This window comes from Triticum dicoccoides, chromosome 2B, assembly GCF_002162155.2.
Source record: "Triticum dicoccoides isolate Atlit2015 ecotype Zavitan chromosome 2B, WEW_v2.0, whole genome shotgun sequence".
Taxonomy (NCBI): Eukaryota; Viridiplantae; Streptophyta; class Magnoliopsida; order Poales; family Poaceae; genus Triticum; species Triticum dicoccoides.
This window is the reverse complement of record NC_041383.1, coordinates 680,173,589-680,182,875: the sequence shown is the minus strand read 5'-3', so window position 1 is coordinate 680,182,875 and position 9,287 is coordinate 680,173,589.

Genomic DNA, 9,287 nt, shown 5'->3' with positions numbered 1-9,287 from the left:
CTTAGGATTCTCCCCAAATCATCAGAGGATGGGTTGCTCTCTTATGACAAGTGTCAAGTTCTTCGGAGCAGCCAACCAACAAGTGGTTGTAGGGGGAGGCTATTTATAGCCAGGAGCAACCCGACATGAATTATCATAAATGTCCTTCTCTCATTCGACCATTGTGAGGATAAGGATCCACTCGACAGCTGGCACGCGGTGCAGCAACGGTCGGAATTTGAACTCCCAAATTCGTTGGGGCACTCAATTTCCTCACTTTTAGGCAGAACGCACTGGCAAACTCCTAACTCCTCGCCATGACCAAATTCGTCAGTGGCCAGATGAACTTCGTCACTATCGCTAGCAAATGCGTCAGCTGTACTAGAGATTTCCAAAGGCTTCACTCGAAGCGGTTTTTGTATAGGTTTGAATAGGTTTGAACATCACTTTGGAAATGTGAAATATATTTCACCTGGACCCCCTTCGATAGTACGGTTTTTTCCTATGACGCAAATAAGAAGAAAAGAAACTATGAAAACAAAGTCTTCAAGCTTCAAAGTCTTCACACCAATTTCTTCAAAGGATGTACCAATTTCACCACCAAATTCTTCACTTGAAGAAATCCATTTTTAGGGGTCAACTTTCATGTGTTAAACCAACTCTTCTGGAACTATATTACCTATGTATACTCACAAATACATTAGTTCCTCAACCTATTTGTCTTCAATATTCCAAAACCACTAAGGGGGTACTTGATGCACTTACAATCTCCCCCTTTTGGTGATTGATGAGAAATTGGTTAGGTTTCCATGGGAGTATAAATTATTGAAGTGCGAGTACAGAGTTTGAAGAAATTGGTTACAAGATATTGAGGAACTCCCCCTGAAGATGTGCAAATGATGAATTTTATTTGGATTGCAAATGCACATGGCAGGTTGGAATTGTGGAGATCTCTCCTATATCTTGGAAACCAATCATGCATCACTACTGCAGGATACTGCTAACGCGACACTACGATCAGAGACCCTTCGAGGAAACTGTGTCCGCTGCAATAATCGCAAACAATGGTGTAAAACAAAAAGGTGCAAAATGTTTGCGATTGTGGAGACATCAAACACGGTTCAGATTTTACTTGCGTGTGTGATGCTGGGCATATGGTTGATCCAACAGAACTGTTTGCGATGAGGAAGAACAACAAAAACGGGCAGCCATATCAATGTGTATGCGATATACGACATACAGTTCACTCCAATGAACTGTGTGCTATTAGGGAATGCAACAGAAATGGTTAGCTAGATCAAGGTGCGTGAGATATACAACATACGGTTCACTTGAAAAAACTGTTTTCGATTAGGCAAGAGAACCGAAACAGTTGATCTTAACAAGATGTGTGTGATATGCAACATTTGTGATCAGCCAAAAGAACACAAACGATTCGTGTAAACCAGATGTGTGTGATACGCAGCAAACATCCCACTTGGATGAACTGTTTGCGATGAGAAATTATAACATAGACGATTACTATAGTAAGTTCGTGTGTGATTGTGTTCGTACAAAAAACTTTGAAAAATGCAAACTAGTTGCTTGTGGTGGCTAGGAGTATCACACACGATGCGTGTGTGATGCGTCTACGAGTACTCGTGTGCGATGATTAGTAAGGTACACATAATGAACGGCCGCAAGGGTGATATGCTGATCATGGAGTCCAAGAAGACAGTGGTCGTAAGGTGGCCGACTCAACTTTTTAGCCTATATTTTATTATAATTGTATGCATAAGTAGGTTGTGAGTGTTTTGTGCCTTGTCGCATTTTAAATTATCCTGAATATGTAAGACAATTATTAACCGTTGCCATTGTAAATTTGCCTCAACTGTGAGCAGAGCGCGCGCAGAGACGCACGCGAGCAACCACGTGGTCAACCTTCTGGCACCCCATGGGAGACGCGATGACGCATCCATAGGACACGATGGTGATATCATGACCGTGTGTGATAGTGGGCAGACACATACACGTACATCCGAGAACAAGGGCTCACGTTTCAGGCTTCCGATGCATGGCATACGGTTGATCCAAAAGAACTGTTTGCGATGAGGCAGAACAACAGAAACGAGGCTTTTTAGGCCCAGAAGGCCAGAACCATCAATAAATGTTGACTTTGTTTCTCGTCACATTGCAGATTGCAACGCAATAAGTAATTGCAAATTTGTTCACACTGATCAAACTAGTGTGTGTTCACACTTAGCACCGAGCTATAAAAACTACCCACTCGAAAATTACTTCACAGTTCCTCTCCCCATCACCCACAAAACTGGTCTTTCCTGTCAAGTAATTCACCATGACCGGTAGGAGGAGTTTCGGGTGGGCATATAACCAGGCAGCAAAGACCAAGGCCGCGGAAGCACTAGAGAGGTCCCGCCGTGAAGCGGCAGCCGCAGCCGCAACAGAGATGTCCCGGCGAGTCGCAGAGCCCTCGAACGAGCTCTCACGGGCACGTGAGGGCTCTCACAAGCGCACTCACCGCGCCGGCGATCGTGATGAGCTGGCGTTTCTGAAGTCCTTGGCCGGCGGCGATGACATTCTCGCTAGCCTCATTAAGCAGCAGGAGTTGGTCGACGGCTTGATGAAGCTGCTCGAGATCAGCGATGCCTCGGTTGACAAGGCGACCGGCCTCGTTGAGCAACTCATGGGTGACAATGCGAAGCTCCTTAAGGCGCTCACCAAGAAGGAGGATGAGGCCACTGGCTGGAAGATGCTGCATGAGCAGAGCAGTGCCTTGGGGATGACGCAGACAGCGGTCGTCGAGGAATTGATGGGTGACTTAAGGAAGCTCCGGATCGAGCGCCTTAAGACAATTATTATCTGTGTCATTGTAAATTTGTTGTCGTACTATCAGTTGCCATTTTATTTGTCGCCGTATTATCTGTTGCCCCATGTGGCAATTTAATTAGACCGAAATACGAGTTGAAAACAAGAACAAAGCAAATGCTGCCATGGGATCACAAGCAAACACCGGAGGCAGGCGCTTTAATTAACCCATTAATGGAGAAGTTGTGAGAGAGGTGGGTGGCGGCTGGTGCATGGAGGTCAAAGAGCTCGCTTCCCGGTGAGCATGGGCGGCCTTGCTGCTCGCACGTGTCCCGTCCAGCCTACGAGGTGGACATGATGCACGCGTCCCATCAAGCCTGCACGGAGGACTGCTTGCACACGTCCGTCGAGCCTGCACGGCAGACTTCTCGCGCTCATCCCATCTAATCAAACAGCTGCACGCACGCCATTGAGTATGGTTAAATTTTGACACGGTTCATATAATACAACCGTTTGCGATATTAACGTGTCAGCTTTTTCTTTCAAAAGGGACTCATTGGCTACTAATGTGTGCGCCTCTTCTCAAATTAGGCGATTTTTTTACCACGGCATATATGTGCCATGTCATGGAACCATGCCAAGTTTCATTTTTTGGGTGAGTTTTTGATTTACTAGGATTTAAAAACCAAGATTCTCAATGTTTCAGGACGATGACAAGTTTGTAATTCATTCTCATTTCTTAAATGAGACCTAAATATGCACCCAATGACACATGTACGATTTCCCACCCATTCCGCTCCACTGGAGCATGTGCTTGTAGTTGAAATTTGAATTATGGACTACATTAAATGCGTAGAAAACTTAATTATTAGTAATAATATATACAATGGCCAAACAAACCCTAAACAGTTTCAAATTTCGGCACGACACTCCTGTTATTCTATGTTGCTGGTAGAAAACAAAGTTCAAGGCGTGAAGAGACAATGATTACCGTTTCGCCCACCGAAACCACGAGGGTTGCGAGAAGCTTAGGTTTGTAAGAGACTTGTAATATAGATTCACCCAAATTGGATAATTATATGTACCATGTAATGACACCCTGCCAAATTTCATGATTTCCCGGTAAGTTTTGGATTTACAGATATTTATAAACCGAGATTTGTAATGTTTGTGGCCAAGGCAGGATAGCGAGACGGTTGAATTCATTCCCATTTTGTTCCATGGGACCAAAACATGCACCCCAAGGACACATGTACGTTTTTTCTAGCCATTTTGATGCACTGGAGCATGTATTTGTAGTTCGGATTTGAATTATGGACATTAAATGCCTAGAAAACTCAATTAATGAACAAAAGGGTCAAACGAACCCTGAATAATTTCAAAGTTCAGCGCGAATCACCCGTTTTTCCTTGTTGCATGTAGAAAAATATGAGGCTAGAAGAAGGAGCGATTATCATTTGGCCCACAAGGGACACGTTTCCCTATCGAAAACACGAGGGTTCTTGCGACAGGCTCCGGTTTGTAATAAAACTTGGCCCAAATTGGCAATGTTTTTGCCACGACATATATGTGCCATGACGTGACACCATGCCACCTTTAGTGTCTTTCTGGTGAGTTTTGGATTTATATGGGGATTTAAAAACCGAGATTCCAAATGTTTCAGGACGAGCCAGGACGCCGGTCAGTTTGTAATTCGTTCCCATTCCTTGCATGGAACCTAATCATGCACCCAAGGACACATTCATGTATAATTTTTCTAGACATTTTGGTGAACTGGAGCATGTATTTGTAGTTCAGATTTGAATTATGGACATTAAATGCCTAGCTAGGAAACTCAATTAGTGTATAAAAAGGACAAACCAACACTGAGTAAGTATAAATTTCAGCATGGATATCATGTCGTTCCATGTTGCCCGTAGAAGAAAATAAAAGGCAAAAAGATGGAGCGACTATGTTTCAGCATAAGGGAAACACGTTTCTCTATCTGAATCATCAGGCTTCCTTGAGAGAAGCTCCCGTTTGTAAGAGATTTGTAATAAAGCTTGGCCCAAATTGGCAATTTTTTACCACGACATATATGTGCCATGACGTGACACCATGCCACCTTTGATGACTTTCTGGTGAGTTTTGGATTTTATGGGGATTTAAAAACTGAGATTCCAAATGTTTGAGGACGAGCCAGGACGCCGGTACGGTTGTAATTCGTTCCCATTCCTGGCATGGGACCTAATTAAACATGCACCCAAGGACACATGCATGTACAATATTTCTAGCCACTTTGGTGAACTTGAGCATGTATTTGTAGTTTAGATTTGAATTATGGACATTAAATGCCTAGGAAACTCAATGTGTATAAAAAGGCCAAACGAACCCTGAATAAGTCTAAATTGCAGCATGGATATCATGTCGTTCCATGTTGCCCGTAGAAGAAAATACAAGGCAAAAAGAGGGAGCGACTACGTTTCGCCACAAGGGGAACACGTTTCCCTATCGGAACCATCAGGCTTCCTTGAGAGAAGCTCCGGTTTGTAAGAGGTTTGTAATAAAGCTTGGCCCAAATTGGCAATATTTTTACCACAACATATATGTGCCATGATGTGACACGATGCCAGCTTTGATGACTTTCCGGTGAGTTTTGGATTTACGGGGATTTAAAATCCGAGATTCCAAATGTTTGAGGACGAGCCAGGACGCTGGTATGGTTGTAATTCGTTCCCATTCCTGGCATGCATGGGACCTAAACATGCGCCCAAGGACACATGCATGTATATTTTTTGTAGCCATTTTGGTGAACTGGACCATGTATTTGAGGTTCAGATTTGAACTATGGACATTAAATGTCTATGAAACTCAATTAGTGTATAGAAGGCCAAACGAACCCTGAATAAGTTTAAATTTCAGCACGAATATCCTGTTGTTCCATGTTGCCCATAGAAGAAAATACAAGGCAAAAAGAGGCAGTGATTATGTTTCGCCACAAGGGGAACACGTTTCCCTATCGGAACCATGAGGCTTCTTTGAGGGAAGCTCCGGTTTGTAAGAGGTTTGTAATAAAGCTTGGCCCAAATTGGACAATGTTTTTAACATGACATATATGCACCATGACGTGACACCATGCCACTTTCATGACTTTTTGGTGAGTTTTGGATTTACGGGGATTTGAAAATCGAGATTCCAAATGTTTGAGGACGAGCCAGGACGCTGGAATGGTTGTAACTCGTTCCCATTCCTGGCATGCATGGGACCTAAACATGCACCCAAGGACACATGCATGTATATTTTTTCTAGCCAATTTGGTGAACTGGAGCATGTATTTGAGGTTCAGATTTGAATTATGGACATCAAATGCCTATGAAACTCAATTAGTGTGTAAAAAGGCCAAACAAACCCTGAATAAGTTTAAATTTCAGCACCGATATCCTGTCGTTCCATCTTGTCCATAGAAGAAAATACAAGGCGAAAATAGGCAGTGATTACGTTTCGCCACAAGGGGAACACGTTTCCCTATCGAAACCACGAGACTTCTTTGAGAGAAGCTCCGGTTTGTAAGAGGTTTGTAATAAAGCTTGGCCCAAATTGGACAATGGTTTACCACGACATATATGCGCCATGACGTGACACCATTGAGGGAGTCCTGGATTAAGGGTCCTCGGGCGTCCGGCCTGTTGACATGGGTCGGACTGATGAGCTATGAAGATACAAGACCGAAGACTCTCGCCTGTGTCCGGATGGGACTCTCCTTGGCGTGGAAGGCAAGCTTTGCGCCCGGATATGAAGATTCCTTTCTCTGTAACCGACTTTGTACAACCCTAGTCCCCTCCGGTGTCTATATAAACCAGAGGGCTTAGTCCGTAGAGGCAATCATAATCATACATGCTAGACTTCTAGGGTTTTATCCATTACGATCTCGTGGTAGATCAACTCTTGTAATACTCATATTCATCAAGATCAATCAAGCAAGAAGTAGGGTATTACCTCCATAGAGAGGGCCCGAACCTAAGTAAACATCGTGTCCCCCGCCTCCTATTACCATCACTAGTAGAAAAAGGGTCAAACGTGAAGCACATTAGTGCCGGTTTGTATTTGAGCCGGCACAAATGTATACATTAGTGCCGGTTCCAACGGCTAGCCGGGCCGCTCTCATTAGTATCGGTTCGTGGCTAACCTTTAGCACCGGTTCGTGCCACGAACCGGTACTAATGAGAGTGGTGGCAGGATGTTGTCAGTCTGGGCCCCCTCCAGCACCTTTAGTACCGGTTCTTGGCACGAACCGGTACTAAAGGCCCTCCTACATAAACCCTTCGTCCACCCGAGCTCGCTCTGTTCTTCCCCTTTCCCCTCTCCTCTCTGTTCTTCCCCTCTTCCTCTCGAGCTCATCACACATTTTGCCCAAAATTTGTCAAGATTTGAAGGCCCCCATCCATTCAAATGATCACAAAGGTTAGCAACTTTGTCCTTTCATCTCTCATTGCTAGATTAGCTCTTGCAATGCTTTATATAGTTATTAATTTGTGAGTTTAGTAATTTGGGAGGAAATATATATATGTGCTAGTATTTGATTTATATGGAGGTTAAAATAACACTTAGTTTGCATATGTAGGTGTGGTTTACTTAGTGCCTTCTAAATCACCGTCATAACCACCGTCGATCGCCCGCACCGTCCCGTCGCCGGCACCACTTTGTGGTGAGCCTCTTGTTTATGAAATTTTATATAAAAAATTGATGTTTGTGTGATTTGGATATATAGTTACTCGTATAATAATTATCTTACCCGTACGTTATTTGTTATACATAGTGCCATGGTTTTGATATCCGTCCCCGTCGGCCCTCGTCCTTGTTATGATTCGGATGTGGTATATTCTCTTTTAAAACTATTTGTTGCATTTCGTGTTTATGACAAATTATGCCCATCAAGTTGACATAGATATTTTTATCTAGGAGGTATGTGAACCGGAAATTCCAACCGACCCTATTGTCGAGAGGTTAAATTTAGTTGAAAGAGAAAACGAGTACTTGAAAGAAAAATTGAAAAGAATTGAGGGGGAGAATATGGAATTGGAGTTGCATGTTGCCGATGTCGTCGATGATCACAAGATCAAGAAGGAGAAAATGCGCTTGAAGATTAGAAAGATTAGAAAATATGCCATCGATAGTGAGGCTTGGTATCATTATGCTGTTGGATCAATTGTTACCTTAGTTGCGATCTTGATCGCATTTGTTGTTGCATTTAAATGCTTTAGCTAGAGAGTTATTTGTTTGTTGCATTTAAGTGTTGTATGAACTTTATGTATGAACTTGTATTAATTTGGTCTATTCGGTGTTGTGTAATGAAGATGAGCCGGCAATGGATGTACGATGACCGATGCTCTCCCCAGTTCATTGAGGGCGTGCATACTTTTCTGCTTGCGGCTGAGGCAAACAAGCGGGCGGATGGTTTTATGCCTTGTCCATGTGCTGGCTATAAGAATGGTCGCAATTACTCTACGTCAAGAACATTTCACGTCCACCTGTTTGAGTCCGGTTTCATGCCCCACTATAATGTTTGGACCAAGCATGGAGAAAGAGGGGTTATGATGGAAGACAATGAAGAAGAAGAGGACGACGACAGCTATCCTGGCCATGGGTTCCCTGAATACGATGATACAACAATGGGGGAAGAAGCTGAGCCGATAATGCGGGAAGAAGCTGAGCCGGCAATGCGGGAAGAAGCTAAAGAAGAGGCATCAGATGATCCCGTTGATGATCTAGGTCGGGCCATTGCCGATGCAAAGAGAAACTGCGCAAGTGATTTGGAGAAGAAGAAGTTGCAGTGCATGTTAGAGGATCACAAAAAATTATTGTACCCGAATTGCGTAGGTGACAAGAAAAAGCTGGGCACCACACTGGAATTGCTGCAATGGAAGGCAGAGAATGGTGTATCTGACAAGGGATTTGGAAAGTTGCTGGTAATGATAAAGGATATGCTTCCAAAGGACAACGAATTGCCCGAGAGTACGTACGAAGCAAAGAAGGCTGTCTGCCCTCTAGGGTTAGAGGTGCAGAAGATACATGCATGCCCTAATGATTGCATCCTCTACCGCGGTGAGTATGAGGATTTGAACGCTTGCCCGGTATGTGGTGCATTGCGCTATAAGATCAGCCGCGATGAGCATGGTGATGTCGAGGGCGAGCGCCCCAGGAAGAAGATTCCTGCCAAGGTGATGTGGTATTCTCCTATAATACCACGGTTGAAACATTTGTTCCAAAACAAAGAGCATGCCAAGGCGATGCGATGGCATAGAGAAGACCGTAAGAAAGAAGGAAAGTTGAGAGTACCCGCTGACGGGTCGCAGTGAAGAAAAATCGAAAGAAAGTACGGGAAGGAGTTTGCAGATGACGCAAGGAGCGTATGGTTTGGTCTAAGCACAGATGGCATTAATCCTTTTGGGGAGCAGAGCAGCAACCATAGCACCTGGCCTGTGACTCTATGTTTGTATAACCTTCCTCCTTGGTTGTGCATGAAG